We start from the raw sequence: 18,324 nt of genomic DNA, 5'->3' as shown, positions 1-18,324 counted from the left end.
ATTAGATTTTAGCATTATGCAGCTGCCCTTTCCATGTCTGGTCCCATAATACTTTTACAGCCAGCACAAGTACAGAAAATGAGAAGCAAGCTCTTTCTTTCTTTCTTTCTTTCTTTCTTTCTTTCTTTCTTTCTTTCTTTCTTTCTTTCTTTCTTAGTGCATCATTTGAATTGGGAAAAGCCAACTCTGTGTGGTAGCAATTGACTTGTGCTTGAGATGTTGCCAATGCTCTTTGTGTTTTACAGCTGTTTTATACCTGTTTGTGGGGATGAGTATGATATAAGATGAAGAACATACTAAAATGCATAAATGTTTTCAGTGGATTATTTTTTAAAAAAAAAATCATAAAAATATTTATACGCCGCTATGTCATAGAAATACATCACAGCGGTTTGCAACAGTATAAAACCATGCAGTAAAATCACAAAAAGTTAAAAGCAACAGAATTAAGAGCAAATGTCAGTAGACCATGGGTGTGTATGTGTGTACTCTTAATTGTCTGCGGAACAGAAAAACTGAAAAACAGAAAAGGCAGCTCATCTGAAGCGCTCCCTGTTGTAGTATGGCTATGTGCAGGGCAAGTTATGAAGTTGGGCTCACACCATAAGTGTAGAATCTGCTGTGGTTATTACATGCAGAGCTGGTCCTAGAGCTGGTCTGGTCTGGGCTATAACCTTTTCAAGAGTCTAGATGAAAGTTTTATGTACTTCAAGGGGGTTTGCAGTGATGACAGCAGGAATGACGACAAGCAATAAAATGTCATACTAAAATTATTTATGTGCATGGATTAAGTTCACATTCATCAAGGGAAGGCTGGAGGTTGAAAAAATGTAGTTATACTTCTCAAGAGCATTTTTTTTATAAAATAAAAATAAAAATAAATGTTGAATATGTGCTATAATGGCTAGTGTGCTCTTTACCGGTAAATTCCACTGGCATGTTTCAAGGCTAACAAGACTTGGCTTATGCCTTGGATTAGGTGATTTGCTGATAGATGTCATTCAGCTGGGCTTTCTGTCTGTGCATGTGACATGGAACTACAGTCGTACCTTGGATCCTGAACGCCTTAGTACTTGGACATTTTGGCTCCTGAATGCCGCAAACCCAGAAGTGAGTGTTCCGGTTTGCGAACCTTCTTTGAAACCTGAACGTCTGACGGGGCTTCTGTGGTTTCTGATTGGCTGCAGGAGCTTCCTGCAGCCAATCAGAAGTTGCACCTTGGTTTCCAAACGTTTTGGAAGTCAAACAGACTTCTGGAACAGATTCCGTTCGACTTCCAAGGTATGACTGTATAGTTAGGCCGGAAGTCAGAATTGGGGTGGGGGGTGGAGTGGGATAGGGATGGATGGTTCTTTTAATTTCAGCTCCCTCTGTTTCTCTTCATGACCCCATGGACCAGAGCACACCAGGCACTCCTGCCTTCCACTGCCTCCTGCAGTTTGGTCAAACTCATGCTGGTAGCTTCGAGAACACTGTCCAACCATCTCGTCCTCTGTTGTCCCCTTCTCCTTGTGCCCTCAATCCTTCCCAACATCAGGGTCTTTTCCAGGGAGTATATCTTCTCATGAGGTGGCCAAAGTATTGGAGCCTCAGCTTCAGGATCTGTCCTTCCAGTGAGCACTCAGGGCTGATTTCCTTCAGAATGGAGAGGTTTGATCTTCTTGCAGTCCATGGGACTCTCAAGAGTCTCCTCCAGCACCATATTTCAAAAGCATCAATTCTTTGGTGATCAGCCTTCTTGATGGTCCAGCTCTCACTTCCATACATCACTACTGGGAAAACCATAGCTTTTACGATACGGACCTTTGTTGGCAAGGTGGTGTCTCTGCTTTTTAAGATGCTGTCTAGGGTTGTCATTGCTTTTCTTCCAAGAAGCAGGCGTCTTTTAATTTCGTGACTGCTGTCACCATCTGCAGTGATCATGGAGCCCAAGAAAGTAAAATCTCTCACTGCCTCCATTTCTTCCCCTTCTATTTGCCAGGAGGTGATGGGACCAGTGGCCATGATCTTTGTTTTCTTGATGTTGAGCTTCAGACCATATTTTGCGCTCTCCTCTTTCACCCTCTTTAATTCCTCCTCACTTTCTGCCATCAAGGTTGTATCATCTGCATATCAATAAAAAAAAAAATTGGTGTGGCTGAAAGTGTGGCCCAGAGAAAAACGTTTGAGAACCACAACTCCAGTATATTGTTTCCTGAATCAAAGTACCGTAGTTCTATGGACTTAAATACCATATTTGGGTGGGAAGGAAATTCTGCAGAACTAGGATTGATAGTAGGCTTAGAAGGAAAGTGTTGTTGACAGGTGACCAGCAGCCCTGTGGGGGCAGATGACCACTCCTTGCTTTGATTTTGGGGGAATTATTTATGGGAGGGCTGAGTTTGGGGAAATGAAGCTGCAGGCAGCTTAGGGAACTTTTTAATGTTTGATGTTTCATTCTATTTAATATTCTGTTGGGAGCTGCCCAGAGTGTCTGGGGAAACCCAGCCAGATGGGCTGGGTATAAATAAATAAATATTATTATTAAACAACTCAGTTTTTAAAAAGCTTGGGACTCTTAAGTATAAGAACCTGGATGTATGCTAAGCTTAACAGATGTGGAGTTCAGTCTCCTGGTTCCTTTCTTGCATGTGGCCACAAGTTGACTCCTATGTCTTCAAGTTTTGAAGTGAACCCATTCATATGTGACTAACCCAGGGCATTCTGAAACGCTGGTCTGGATTAAGGAATGGATCTGCCATATTACAACTAGCATTATAGACCACAAAGTCTCCTTGCCCTGAATAATCAGGTGACCCCAGAGAGCCAATCCACATGCAACTGCCTGCTATAAACTCCAAAATATGCTGAGAACTAGCTGGTCTAGGGCCTGAGTGCCTGACAATTGCATTCTCCTTCACCATCTTGGCTCACTGACGTCAATCGGATCAAAGGATACACACCCTTTTTGGCCTGGATTGATCTGTATGTGCGTGTGTTGGGGGAATGGCAACTATGAATGTATTGTTCTATCTTTCAGCAGAGAGTTAGGTGAGAGGAGCTTTTGATTCCCTTCAAGTATATGAATCTTTGGATACCTTTGTAAGTGGTGGGGTCATTATGAACGCATGGATAGTCTGATTCCCTGTGTTGGCCAATTCAGTCGGCTGGGTAACCTGAGGAGAAGGTGGGCCCCTCTCAGATCTTTTCTAGAGGCTTTCATAGTAGGCATTAGTTATTCATTTGGCACCATCAATATAAATATATGTGTTTAGAGACTAAGCAAAATATAATTCCTGTGCAGAGGAGTCCAAATTTAGACAACAGAAGCGGAGTACAGAGGGAAAAAGAGAGTAGAGACGGAGGAGAATAAGGGAGCAGCAAAGGTAAGAAAAGGGAGTAAAGGAAGGAATTGAAAAGGAAAGGGAGGAATTGAAAAGGAAAGGATAACAAGTAATAATAATAATAATAATTTATTATTTATACCCCGCCCATCTGGCTGAGTTTCCCCAGCCACTCTGGGCGGCTCCCAATCAGTGTTAAAAACAGTACAGCATTACATATTAAAAACTTCCCTGAACAGGGCTGCCTTAAGATGTCTTCTGAATGTCAGGTAATTCTTTATCTCTTTGACATCTAATGGGAGGGCGTTCCACAGGGCGGGCGTCACTACCGAGAAGGCCCTCTGTCTGGTTCCCTGTAGCCTCACTTCTCGCAATGAGGGAACCGCCAGAAGGCCCTCGGCGCTGGATCTCAGTGTCCGGGCTGAACGATGGGGGTGGAGACGCTCCTTCAGGTATACAGGACCGAGGCCGTTTAGGGCTTTAAAGGTCAGCACCAACACTTTGAATCGTGCTCGGAAACGTACTGGGAGCCAGTGCAGATCTCTCAGAACCGGTGTTATGTGGTCCCGGCGGCCACTCCCAGTCAGTCTAGCTGCCGCATTCTGGATTAATTGCAGTTTCCGGGTCACCTTCAAAGGTAGCCCCACGTAGAGCGCGTTGCAGTAGTCCAAGCGTGAGATAACCAGAGCATGCACCACTCTGGCGAGACAGTCCGCGGGGAGGTAGGGTCTTAGCCTGCGTACCAGGTGGAGCTGGTAGACAGCTGCCCTGGACACAGAGTTAACCTGCGCCTCCATGGACAGCTGTGAGTCCAAAATGACTCCCAGGCTGCACACCTGGTCCTTCAGGGGCACAGTTACCCCATTCAGGACCAGGGAATCCTCCACACCTGCCCGCCTCCTGTCCCCCAAAAACAGTACTTCTGTCTTGTCAGGATTCAACCTCAATCTGTTAGCCGCCATCCAACCTCCAACCGCCTCCAGGCACTCACACAGGACCTTCACCGCCTTCACTGGTTCTGATTTAAAGGAGAGGTAGAGCTGGGTGTCATCTGCATACTGATGAACACCCAGTCCAAACCCCCTGATGATCTCTCCCAGCGGCTTCATATAGATATTAAAAAGCATGGGGGAGAGGACAGAACCCTGAGGCACCCCACAAGTGAGAGCCCAGGGGTCTGAACACTCACTCCCCCACCACTTTCTGGACACGGCCCAGGAGGAAGGAGCGGAACCACTGTATGACAGTGCCCCCAGCTCCCAGCCCCTCTAGACGGTACAGAAGGATGTTATGGTCGATGATGTCAAAGGCCGCTGAGAGATCCAGCAGAACTAGGAAACAGCTCTCACCTTTGTCCCTAGCCCGCCGGAGATCATCAACCAGCGCGACCAAGGCAGTTTCAGTCCCATGGTGAGGCCTGAATCCCGATTGGAAGGGATCCAAATGGTCCGTTTCCTCCAGGCGTGCTTGGAGTTCTTCAGCAACCACCCGCTCAATCACCTTGCCCAAGAATGGCAGATTTGAGACTGGGCGATAGTTGGCCAAATTGGCCGGGTCTAAAGATGTTTTTTTAAGAAGCGGTTTAATGACCGCCTCTTTCAGCGGGTCTGGGAAGGCTCCCTCATAGAGGGAAGCATTCACCACCCCGCAAAGCCCATCGCCCAGCCCTTCCCAGCTCGCTTTTATCAGCCAGGATGGGCAAGGATCAAGGAGACAGGTGGTCGGTTTCACTCGTCCAAGCAGCCTGTCCACATCCTCGGAGGTAACAGATTGGAATTGATCCCATATAACAGGACCAGACAGAACTCTAGCACTCTCCCACCCTGGCCCTGCTCCCACTGTGGAGTCTACCTCCTTCTGAATCTGAGCGATTTTATCTGCAAAAAACTTTGCAAAAGCATTGCAGGAGATCTTGGGGTCCCTACCAGGCCCCGGTGGTACAGGTGGTTCCGATAAACTGCGAACCACCTGAAAAAGTCTCCTGCTGCTGTTTTCTGCAGATGCAATGGAGGCAGCGAAGAAGGCCCTCTTCGCCGTCACCATTGCCACTTGGTAGGCTCGACGTTGAGCTCTAACCCGTGTCCGGTCTGATTCAGAATGAGTTTTCCACCACCGGCGCTCTAGCCGTCTCAACGATTGTTTCATCACCCTCAGCTCCGGGGAAAACCACGGGGCTGTCCGGGCTCCATGCAATCGGAGAGGGCGCTTCGGAGCCAGACAGTCAATAGCCCTGGTTAACTCCGCATTCCAGCGTGCCACCAGCGAATCAGCTGAAAGGCCATCAACTTGGGATAAAGCATCCCCTACCACTCTCTGGAAGCCAATTGGATCCATTAAGTGGCGGGGGCGGACCATCCGAATCGGTCCCACCTCCCTGCGGAGGGGAAGGGTTGCGGAGAAGTCCAGTTGCACCAGGAAGTGATCTGACCATGGCACTTCTTTTGTTTCGCTTTTAGTTAATGTCAGATCACCAACATCCATAGAGGTAAACACCAAGTCTAAGGCATGTCCGTGGCTATGAGTTGGGCCAGACTTATTCAGGGACAGCCCCATGGAGGCCATGCTTTCCACGAAGTCCCGAGCGGCCCCTTGTAAGGTCGTGTCGGCATGGATGTTAAAATCCCCCAGGACAACCAAGCTAGGTGCCTCCAGGAGCATATCCGCCACGACCTGAAGCAGCTCGGGCAGGGAATCCTTGGTGCAGCGGGGAGGTCGGTACACCAGTAGGAATCCTGTACTGCCCCTATTGCCCAACTTCCAGAACATGCACTCAGAAAACTGGGTCTTCCCAATAGGACGCCTGGTGCAGACTAATGACTTCCTAAAAATCACTGCAACCCCCCCTCCCCGCCCACATGACCTGGGTTGCTGTGCATAAGAGAAACCTGGTGGGCAAGCAGCGGCAAGGACAGGCCCATCTGCTTCATCCAACCAGGTCTCTGTCACACATGCCAGGTCAAATCCTCCATCCACAATCAGGTCGTGGATGGCAGTGGTTTTATTCATCATTGACCTGGCATTGCACAGCAACACTTTCAGGTCATGTGGGTTTCCCTTGCTGATTACTGTATCCTTCCGGTCAGGACCAGACCTGGAGGCAGGGATAGTCCTCAAACAACGACTAAACCTGCCTCCTCTGTAATGACATGGTCTGGTCTTAGCATAACTCCTCCTCCTGCCCGTGATCACTGAGATCGGGTGTCCCAATACATCTCCCCCTGTGGAACCTGCCCCACCCAATCTATTGGCTGAGGCCCACTCCCAGGCAGCCATGACCCTTCCCCTTAAAAGGCAAAATACAAACTATATAATAATTTAACAGAATAATAATAAAAAAAAACAAAACAGAACAAAACAAAACAAAACAAAGCAAGGAACAATAGTGCTGACTCAGTGCTTATCCCACCCCAAGCAAAAATAAAATAATGAAATAATATAATATTATAAAAAACAACAACCACCATTTAAAGTGCTGCAAATTAAAAGCGATTAAAACATTTAAAACCATTTTGTCCATTGCTGCCGGTAGCTGCTCAGGCCTCTAAACTGTAGTGGTAGTGCAGGCCCCGCCCCCTAGGCCGGATGGAGTTGGCAGGAGAGGGAGCGGTCCTCCCAACACTCACGCAAGCAGCAGCAGCAGCCGTGTCCCGGTGGCCTCTCTCAGGCCTCTTATGCTGTGGCAGTGAGTGCAGGCCCCGCCCCCTAGGCCAGATGGAGTTGGCAGAAAAGGGAGCGGTCTTCCCAACACTCATGCAAGCAGCAGCAGCAGCAGCCGTCAAGGGCTTTTAGTGAGCAAATGCTTCATACATTCTCTCACTAACATGCTAAATGAGAGAATATTATTATCTCAGAAAGGAACACGATTCCTGGTTTTTCACTGGGGGAGAGAAGAGAGCACTGTAAATAGTTATTGATTTAAGATACTAATTCCTACTTTATCACAAAATTCCAGGTGGCTATACATAGCCCCTCCCCATACCCGTTAACCTGAAGTTGCCTACAGAAGGGGGGAAATGGTCATAGCACCCAGCTCTCCCATTGTGTCCTTCTAAGGGGCAGCTGTTGGTGGCCCCTTCCACTATTAGGGGTAATGGTGAGTTGCCCTGAAATGCAACATGTTATCCCCACCCCCTCACTTTGTAGTTATGGAGCAGCCGTTTGCTTATGATGGATTGTGGCTGACTCAAGATATTTTGCTGCCAGGGGCAGAATAGAAAATGGCACCCTTCTCCTCAATTCAAGCACTATGGTACACAAGGCTGACCAAGTAACGTTGGCACCCGAGGCAGAAAATCCTACAAGTGACTCTCACTCTTATTGGGAAAATCACCAACAATTTGTTGCTGTTCTATGACACCCAAAGTCAGCTACAATTTTTTTCCTGATGAATTTTTGCATTTGACTAACAGACAAATATTTTTACAAGCGATTTCCCCCCAATATTATGCATTTTGTAGGTTATTTTCACTAGTGCCTTCATTTGTTTAGACCCACTTCCCCAGTGTGAATTTTTGTAAACATTTGTTGGAGAACTGCATCGTAAAATTCAGATGAGTGCAAATTTCGGAGCTCCTATGTTTTGGTTTTGCAAATAGAAAGTGTCAATTTGATAGATTCAGCTTTAAATGTGAACTGAATTGAGTTTCTCCTGCATCCATATATGCTATATCAACCTTTTAACTGAAGACACCAAGAACTGAAGGGGAGAACCTTCTCCATGAAAAAGCATGAACTTGTCACTGAGCTGTGGCTTTTCCTTTTGGAGAGTGGGACGAATAGCTGGAATAGCTAGCCAGATATTTAGAAAGATACAATTCAACAGATAAGAGTTGTTGTTGTTGTCTTTTAAAAAAAACCCCAACAACAATGCCATGAGAAATATGCAAGGACTATAGAGTTATTTTTTTAAAAGAGAAATCAGCGTATTTTAATAGTTGTACATGCAACTGAAAATGCTTTCTTCTCTGTTAAAAGAGAAATCAGCGTATTTTAATAGTTGTACATGCAACTGAAAATGCTTTCTTCTCTGTTCAAAATGCTTCTAAAGCCCGCTAACTCATCTTTTTCACTCTCCCCTCCACTTTCCTTTCCCAGCAGATTCAAAATGATAAAGGAAATACTTCTAAAACATCTGGTATTCATTCCCAAAATACAGTGTCGCTGTATTTTGTTTGCGTCTAATGCCTTGCTTTTAATTTTATCCCACCTCCTCCTCTCCAAAATGAATGCATCAGTAAATATGCAGAGACTGATTCTCTCCCCCCCAACCCCCGTTTTCCAATATATTTCATTTTAAAATATATATATACACACAAAAAAACCCACCCTCCATTTGTGTTCAACAAGAGAGCCTCTTTCTCTAAGATTAACATTTCTTATGATTGTTCCTGACAGAGGATTTACTTTCAGAGGCCCTGCGAAGGATAACCAAAAAAGGGCATGGAGCAAGACAGTTTTGGCAGCTTGTGCGAATTTTCGGAGGTTTTTAGGTCTTGGTTTTCTTATGAGTGGCTTCCTCGGCGTGCCTAGGGAATGACAGGCATCCCTTTAGGCTGGCTGACCCCACCTTTGGCTGAAGCCTAGCCATTGGCTGCTTATTAGAATAAATTGAGGACAATGCATACCACTGGCTGCCAATTTTAAACATAAGGGATATGTATTCACTTAGCACTGACTTTAGGGAGGGGCCAAGGAGAGAGTTTAGTTTCATGGACTAGGGCTTGCGGGGCTTAGACTGCCTGGGTGCTTCTTATGCTCTGCTGCTGCCGCTGGGAAACAGCCAGAGCCTCACTGCCTAGACCGGTCTGAGAACAGTTTCTGCTGCTGAGGTAAGAGCTCAATGAACAATAAATAAATCCAGAGGGCTTTTTTCTTTTTGCACTTGCACTGTGGATAATTTGCAGGAGCATTCCCATCAAAACAAACGCAAAGCAAGCGTTAGAGGTATTGCAAAGAGCACCTCGCAGCTTTGCAATGATGCTCAGCGTTGAATTAACGGAGGTGGGATGCCAGAGTCTGATGTTTCCCAGAGATACTTTTTTTTTATTGTATATTTGTAAGTACGATGGGTATGTTTGCACAGAACTAAGACTCCGTGCAGCAGGATTTCTTACCTGTCTGTCATTGGGAGACAGATAACAACTACCCTCTTAGATGGGGTGTTTTATCTCCCGTTGTAACAGGGCTGCTAATCTCCTTTTTAAAGCGTGGGGTTTTTGTTTCAAAACTTGAGGAAGAAAAGCTGCACAACTGGAAACTAGCCTCTCTGCTCCCCAGCCCGCCCCGCCTTTTTAAGAGTCCAAAACCTGGGCTCTGAAAAGCTTAGCAGCAGAGAGAGAACGCCACTAGCACAGTCCTGGCAAAGCTCTGGTTAATGTTATGGATTTGATATGTTGCTGAAACAGATGTCTCGCTCTGACTGTCTTTCATAAAAGAAGAGCTTTGTTGAAAGTAGTCTCCATCCGTTTTTAGTTTTTAGCCTTCCACATGTAATGTTGCCTATTGCCAGGATGTTTCTTATGAGGCAGCCTTTCCGGTTAACAGAAGAAATGTTCATGGGTGGAACTGGCTGATAATAAAGTCAGTGTGGGTGGGTGAGCCAGACTGTCGCTCTGCAAAGACTGGAAGCAGACGTTTAAAGCACTCCTGACATGCTCTGATGACTTTGTGAGTAGAAGGTGATGATATTCTGGAAAGCACAGAATTTCTCTTAATGCTAGTAATAATAGGAGCAAAGGGGTGGAAATGTCTAAAGGAGACAATATCCTTCACCCAGAACCAAAGAGAATACATGGGCATGTAGTGTTTGTTTGCTTTTGTTGAACAAAATGGCTTTCTTTTCTTTCTTTTTGGTAGCCCAAGCTTCCTTTTCTTGGTATGTGGCTGTGCCTATATTTTGTTTTTGTTCATTGTGGATCTTTTTTGCCCTGGAAAAGGGGCTATGTAGGCGAAAGCTGTCTTAAAAACATCGAGGGCAAGATACCAGGAACCTCTGCTGAGCAAACACTTTTAAATTAATTTGAGATGCAGGAGAGGTGTGTTCTTCCAGGATGTCCTTTTTTCATAAGATCATTGCACACATTCACATTCTTTCGGTAGACACCTAAAAATGTAATGTGTGAATCATACATGTGTTGGGCAGGCTTTGTATCACTTGGCTACACTTGTCACAAAGGCAGCTCCCTGACCAGGGGATACCCAGTCACAAACCTGGGTTTACTGCCCCATTATGCATTGAAAGGCTCTTAGGACCACTTCACATGTTACAGTTTAGATATAGCTTACAAATGTAATGTGGGAATGCATCAGGCACTTGAATCAGACAATTACACTTGGGAGGGACTTGCAGTTGGCTGGCGGTAAGCCTGGGTTTCCCCCTGAACAATGTGTGAAATTGCCCAAGAAACAATGAATGAGATCTAAACCATCAACACAACGATATATGCAATAGATAACACAAACATCAGAATCATGTCTGTTTCATAAGGACTGCCACAGTATGCAGTTCATTAAGCAATGCTGCTTTTAAATTCCAATTCCTTTTAGCAGTGCTTACAACTTATAAGGGAGTAGAGTGCCTTGTAAGTGTTGCCTCTATGGTCCAATGTTGCCTTCAACCTACCAATAAGTCTCTTGGTCAAACTAGGCATGATGTATGAGCTCTGGGTGTGGAAATTCCAATGGCATTTCCTTAAGTTGTGATGTGACTCCTGATAGTGGATCAGGGCTGCCACATCAAGGCAGTGGACTTTTTAGCTCTTTGCCTTCCAGCTGATTTCCAAATCAACCCCGCCCCCCCAAGCTCCTATTAATCATGAAGGGGGAAACTTATTTCCTTCCGCATGAGCATCTGGACAAGGAATGGGGCAACTGAGAAGTGGTCCAGTCCAGTCTTTCACTCCTGGACTGGACCACTTTAACACCGAGTCATTGTCTGTATGTAGCTTAATCTTCCGCACAGAGAGATGTGTACAGGCCAGGTGTATATGCAGATGTAACAGGGGCACTTTGGATGCTGAAGCAGCATAATTTAATAGCCTGACTTCAGCTGATTTTGCAGTGGATCTGATTTGCAAGTTAGTGAATGAGGATGATTACAGAAAGGGATTGACAAGGTGCTGAATTTGCAAACGGGTCCTTGGCAACAAGTATGCTTCCCCCCCACTTTTCCCAGAAATTGGATATTTGGATCATAGAAGCCAACTCATAGGGGCTGAGGAGTCTTTGGCCCCCCAATAACATTTTTGAGGAAGCTGCGCCCCCTCACCCAAAGTTGATAGGCATTGCCATTCAAATGGTGTGTGTACACTGCGTCATGTGATTGATTGGGCTTACCTGCTCCCACCAATATTTTATTCAAGTGGGCACCCCTGATCTGGATGAAATATTCTGACAATTTCATGCATGTGTAGAATCCTTTTTATGATTCACATCCAGCTGGAAGCACCTTTGTTAATAAAACAATAAAGGCTTTGTTCTGTAATAATTAAGGGACAAAGCAGCTCTGGAATCAGGAACATTTCTCTCTCCAATTTGGATCAGGGACATAGTGCTGGTGGGGGAAGGGTTAAGCATGATCTCACTTGCAGTCATTTTTCACATTTAACCCTTCCCCAACCTCTTTGCAGGTATCATTATGCCCCTCCCTAACAGTGTGGCAAATAGCAAATTAGGAGGGGTGTATGTGCCAGCACTGCAACGCTGTTGGCTCAGTGTTTGGTTGCCCAATGTGGTTACCTTTAAGAACTGCAGGTTGGAACATTTGGGCAATGAAGTGATCTCAGGTTCTGGACTGGCTCCACCCACCCAAGCTGGTGAGGAAGGACTATAAAAAACTTCCTGTTTGGTCTGAAGCCTTGCCTGAGCGACAATGCTTTCCTAATTCTGGTATGTTTCTGCACAGTGCTTGGTGAGAACCCATTGTCCCTTGATGAGGGCTGATCTCCTTTCCCCTCTGAATTATTGCCTACAGCTCAGCAATTTTAACTGGGGGTGAAATTATGGCATATTGGTCACATGGAGAGTTAACTCTTCCACATCCTGCACTGTAATCCCAGTCCGAATCGCACTTGTTTTTAAGTTTAAATAAATAAATGTGAAGATCCTGAGTGTGGGTCCTCTGCATCGCCCCTTCAGTGTCGAGCTGTGTGCCCCTCCTGTTATTTCTGTTTCAAAGCCTTTGGGAGGAAGATGAGGGAAGGGGTCACAAGGCTGTAGCTATAGCACTGGAAGTTAGAATGGTGCATATTCCGGTTTCTCTTCAGATCGTACGCCTTTGGTCAGAATGTGTTGTTCATATTAACTTTGGTTTGCAAAAAATCCGGAGTATTTGCGGACATTAACATATTTTCAATTATTTTCCTGTGATGTGGGTACTAATGGATCGATGACGAAAGTGGACCCTTCGGGTTCTTAGGAGAGGTGTGTTTTGGTTTGTGTATTCGGTCGGCATCCCTCTTAATGGACAGTCCAGCAGGTTCTTCTCAGAAATATCTCGCCAAACATCTTTGTCACCTGGTTGGGAATATGAATTTCTCCCGCTCATAATGCTTGGTTGTATTTCAAATTGAGCACAGTTTCAATTAGAAGTTATTATCTGGCTCAGAATGTGATAGAAGATTGTTCACATGCACGATCCGCGACCCCATCAAAAACACTGCCTGTTTTTTGTCTGAATCGTAGCTCTGCAAAGGACCTCCAGAAGCTGTTTTTAGGCTCCAAGAAACTGCAGCTCTTCAGCAATTAGCACCAGGCGTGGCTTGGGAAAGAACCCAAGTCTCCAGAGCTAGAAAAAGAAAGCTCATAAATAACTGTTTTGAGTCAAGCTGAGTGGAGTTCACCTCTGACTAGTTCTTCATTTTCTGGTTGGGTGCCACAGAAATTGCAGCTTAGCTCAGACCTTCTCCGTATCTATAAGGAACTGCATTGGTGTTCCCTCCCTCATTGTTGTTGTTGTTTAGTCGTATAGTCGTGCCCGACTCTTCGTGACCCCATGGACCAGAGCACGCCAGGCACTCCTATCTTCCACTGCCTCCTGCAGTTTGGTCAAACTCATGCTGGTAGCTTCGAGAACACTGTCCAACCATCTCGTCCTCTGTCGTCCCCTTCTCCTTGTGCCCTCCATCTTTCCCAACATCAGGGTCTTTTCCAGGGAGTCTTCTCTTCTCATGAGGTGGCCAAAGTATTGGAGCCTCAGCTTCATGATCTGTCCTTCCACTGAGCACTCAGGGCTGATTTCCTTCAGAATGGATAGGTTTGATCTTCTTGCAGTCCATGGGACTCTCGAGTCTCCTCCAGCACCATAATTCAAAAGCATCAATTCTTCAGCGATCAGGCTTCTTGATGGTCCAGCTCTCACTTCCATACATCACTACTGGCCCTCCCTCATTACTGTGCGCCATTTGCATAGATTTGAAGGCCTGCAAAGGGCATCCTATATTGTACTTCTAGAGCTTTATGGTGCAGAAATGCCACATGGTGGGGGACTGTGCACCGTTGGGGTTCCTTATCACATGGAGTATCTGTGCACGCATAGCTCTACTAACCCACAGAGGTGCTCCTTTTTTAGGTCTATGGGTCTACATGTGAAGGTCATGGGCAGAGCCAGCAGTGTGGTCCCATTCTCCTTTCCCACCACGCTCCTCCGCATTCCTTCTACCCAATGAGAATATTTGAACAGGACTTTTCCTATCATTATTAAAATAATGAAAGCTGTGATTTTCAAGGTGCTGAATGCTGTGTTCTGTACAAACTCCAGCACTTCTGTGGAACACACACAGTGCTTTTGAAGTCTATTGGTTTCAGTGGGGTTTTTTGTTTTTGTTTTTGTTTCAGCAAACTGGACTTCCTCAGGAGTTTACATTTATGGAGTTCTTTCCTTCCAAGTAATATGAATGTGGAGGCGGAAAGTTTATCTTGGGACAATTGAGGGATTTAGTCCTTGCGAATTCCTATATGAAATGGCCTTATCAGGATCTCTTGGACTAATGTGCAGCTCGGGATTTAGGCATCCAACAGATTTTCCACATCTCCAAATTCTGCAGTTCCTGGATGTTCATCTGTCAAAATAGTCACTGAAATATGTATTTTGGAAGGAGTTTTGTTTTTGCATTAAAAAATAAAAAATCAGATGAATGTGGAAAGAGAGTGGGATGAAATTATGGGTGAAAACCTGAGAAATGTATAATGACCAGAATTTGGCAGATTCAACCATCCCTAACCTGGAGGAAGGATGTGAAATTGGCAGCATTCCCCGAGTAGCAAAGGTAGCCTGCGTTTTTGTGACAGTCTCCGTTCTCAGGGACTTGGGGAATGACAAGCAGCCTGCGCAACTAGCAAGGCCAAAGGGAGCATCCTTGTGACTGCTCTCACCAGGGTTTCCAAGCAGAGGAGAGCCTAAGGCACAGATGGGAAACCTTTTCCACTTCAAGAGCCACATTCCCTCCTGGGTAACCTTGCAGGGGCCACATGCCACTGGTGGACAGGGCCAGGAAGTAAATTTTACCTTTGTATGGTAGGATTGTTTCCATACATACAAGAAGGTTGGCAGTTCGAATCCACATGACAGGGTGAGCTCCCATTGCTCGGTCCCTGCGACTGCCAACCTAGCAGTTCGAAAACACATCAAAGTGCAAGTAGATAAATAGGTACCGCTCCGGCGGGAAGGTAAACAGTGTTTCCGTGCGCTGCTCTGGTTTGCCAGAAGCGGCTTAGTCATGCTGGCCACATGACCCGGAAGCTGCACGCTGGCTCCCTCGGCCAATAAAGTGAGATGAGTGCCGCAACCCCAGAGTCGGTCACGACTGGACCTAATGGTCAGGGGTCCCTTTACCTTTTTTACTCTATCCAGGAAAGCAAAGAGGCATCACCAGAGTTCATGGACAGGCTACACCCTTCTGTAGCCTTCGACATAATATCATGGAGGTTGCTAGGAGAGGGAAAATGGTGTGGAAGAAGTGGCAAAAAGATGTGGGAAGAAGGGAGAAGATGGAGAAAAAAGGCAAAACAACAACAACAAAACCCTGCAAAAGGAGTGCCCTCTCCACTTTTGACTCTCTTCCTGCCCACTGCTGGCTTTGCTTTCAATATCAGCACCAACAGAACAAGACCACATAAGTGGCTCTCACCGGTGGAGGCCAAGGCACGTAAGAGACCTAATATGGAAGCCAATTGGCCTAAATATGAGGAAATTATTGAAAAGATTGGAGACAATTGGAGGTTGCAGAGCTTGGAAAAACTAAAAAACAAGGTGCGAGATTGGTTGCATTATGCACAAATTCAAGAGGTCTTTAAAGTAGACAAGAAGGTTGGATTCCAGGTGGAAAAATCGAAACTAGAGACAGAATTGTTAGAACCAAAAAGTAAACTACTTTCGAGAATGTATAACCTGCTGCTTAAATGGAATACTCAGGATGAGACAGTCAAATCCGCCATGATAAAGTGGGCGCAGGATTTGGGGCATAACATTATGTTTGAAGACTGGGAAAGGTTATGGAACACCGGAATGAAATTTATGGCATGTAGTGCCTTGAAGGAAAACATTATGAAAATGATATACCGGTGGTACATGACCCCAGTCAAGCTTGCTAAGATATATCACCTGTCTGATAATAAATGCTGGAAATGTAAAGAGGCGGAAGGGACATTTTTTCACCTCTGGTGGACCTGCCCGAAAGTGAAGGCCTTTTGGGAAATGATTCATAATGAACTAAAAAAGGTACTTAGATTTACCTTACCTAAGAAACCAGAGGCCTTCCTCCTGGGCATGGTGGACCAGAGAGTGCTTAAGAAGGACAGAACCTTTTTTATGTATGCTACTACAGCAGCAAGGATCCTGATTGCAAAACATTGGAAGACACAAGATTTACCCACACTGGAGGAATGGCACACGCAGTTGATGGATTACATGGAACTGGCCGAAATGACTGGCAGAATCCGAGACTTGGGAGAAGAAACATTCGAGGAGGATTGGAGAAAATTTAAAGACTATTTGGAAAAACATTATAAGTTGTATGAATGTTAAAAAACGCACCTTTTAGGAAATTCTAGCTTCGGTAATGTTAAATTAAAGAAATGGAAATTAAGGTACAAGGAGTCAGAGATAGAATAATGAAACAACTTTATTGTGTTAAAATGAAAACGTACATGATTTGGGCTATAATATATTTGAAATTGGGTAACATGATAAAAAGGAAGATACAATAAGTATTGAAACAAGTTAACAAATTGCAGACGTTATGCATCACAGAGAATGCAGGGTTGGGAGGACGTGGGGAAGTCCAACAGATTTGGAAAAAAGAGTAAGAAAAATTTGTAACTTTCCTTTTCTACTTTTATAATATGCTCTTTATTCTTTTTTCTGTATTTCATAAAACTAATAAAAAATATTATAAAAAAAAAAGAACAAGACCACATAAGCACACGCAAAACTTTGGCATCAGCCTTAACTTGGGAAGGCTGATTATTCTTTGGGAATGAAATTTGATGTGCTATTTTTTAAGACGAACCTATTGATGAGACTAGAATTTGTGATCTGAGCAACTGGAACCAGGACAGGCAGTGGTGGGAAAGTACCCTACTTGGAAAAGCTTTGGCTCTGTGGAAACTTCCACTACATATTTCAATGCTCTGCTCATACCGATAATAAATAAGGGTCCTCTGAGAGACGCTGTGCAGGGTGTAAAAACAAGACAATAAGCAACCCGCCTGTTTGCACATTCATTGGTTGGATGTCCTTAAATAGGAAAAAAGGGGGAATAATGGAAATTGGCTCATAGAACTGTGTAGAACACCATGTCTAGTCATAAATACTTTTTAGCTTGGAACTACCCAGAGGTTGTGGGATACGTCAATATGTATGCATGCCCCCCTCACCCCCGCCACACACACAGATTGACAAGTTACAACGAAACCCAAAACAATGCTGGGAATATTGCCCTTAAGAATCTGGTAACTCAGACTTGTCAGGAACTTTATATTGTAGTTTTAAAGAACACAAAGGACAGAAACAACAGATTTACGAGGCAAACTTTCTTCGCACCAGCTAATCCGTGGGGAGATATGATCAGCATTGCCATAAAACACGTTTGTAAATAAGCAATTCCGCAGGCCTGGGATTTTGGAGGGGGCTTTTGAAACGTGCCCTCTCTCCTTTTTAAGAACACAATTACTGGGTCATATGCATGACCCATCTCATCCACTAGCTTATTTCCAAGCGTGGCTGTTGGTGGATTTGACAGGGAAAGTGTTCAAGAACATGGAGCAGGGAGTTAAGCCAAATGTTCAGGGGTGTTTTGAGGACAGACTTGATGGGAGAGAAACGGAATCACATGGCCGTTCTGAAAGGAGAGGGAATAAAGAATAATAAGCAGGGTCCTTGTGGAAGTATATTGGAGGAGCACAGGTCACAGGAAGGGTATAATGAGAAATAAGGTGGTGAGGGGAGATTGAAGGACAAGTACATTGAGGGGTTTAAGGGACAAAAGCTTGAACTGGATGCAAATGGGGTTTGAGGAAGGGGTTCCTATGGTTTGATCAACCATCGATATGCGTGCCTTTTATTTTTTTAAAGGGTGAACAGATACTATATGTTGAAAATACTCACATTACTCAGGTTTTTTTTGTTTGATTGCAAAATTGCTTGGAAAATGCTTAACCATTATATTATTATTATTATTATTATTATTATTATTATTATTATTATTATTATTATAGCTCAGTGACCCCAGTGATCTTGAGCCTCTCTTGGTTCTTGAGCAGTGTACCTGTTCTGGAAGTGAGATTTTATTTTTTTATTTTTAGTATTTTATTTTCAATTTTTCTAATAACAATTTTCTTACACATTAGAAATCCAATCCAAATTTGCATTGATTGACTCCCCCCTGCCCCGGTTTCCATTTTTTTATTTTATATTTTTCATTGCATCTAATTATCTTCCCCAATTAATTTCCAATTATTTTTCACATCATAATCCGGCCTTCAGCTCATAAATGCTGCAGCAATC

At 44.6% G+C, this 18,324-nt stretch overlaps 2 protein-coding genes across 12 annotated transcripts in view; both read left to right on the top strand.

Annotated features, from left to right (window-relative positions):
* Positions 1 to 18,324, top strand: part of LOC310826186 (tigger transposable element-derived protein 1-like) — a 1,677,490-nt gene that overhangs the window by 1,408,332 nt on the left and 250,834 nt on the right. The window lies entirely within an intron of this gene.
* Positions 8,838 to 18,324, top strand: part of CALD1 (caldesmon 1) — a 181,645-nt gene continuing 172,158 nt past the window's right edge. For 4 of the 11 annotated variants that reach the window (XM_083700179.1, XM_083700174.1, XM_083700171.1 and 1 more), the window contains exon 1: positions 8,848 to 9,151. The gene's annotated coding sequence lies outside the window, so the exon portion shown is untranslated. Of the gene's footprint in view, positions 9,152 to 18,324 lie in introns of all 11 variants that reach the window. The other 7 variants (XM_083700181.1, XM_083700176.1, XM_083700180.1 and 4 more) reach the window with 3 other exon arrangements.

Source organism: Podarcis gaigeae, assembly GCF_964106915.1.
Source record: "Podarcis gaigeae genome assembly, chromosome: 10".
Lineage (NCBI taxonomy): Eukaryota > Metazoa > Chordata > Lepidosauria > Squamata > Lacertidae > Podarcis > Podarcis gaigeae.
The sequence above is the reverse complement of the archived record's forward strand: the minus strand, read 5'-3'. Positions and strand labels throughout refer to the sequence as shown.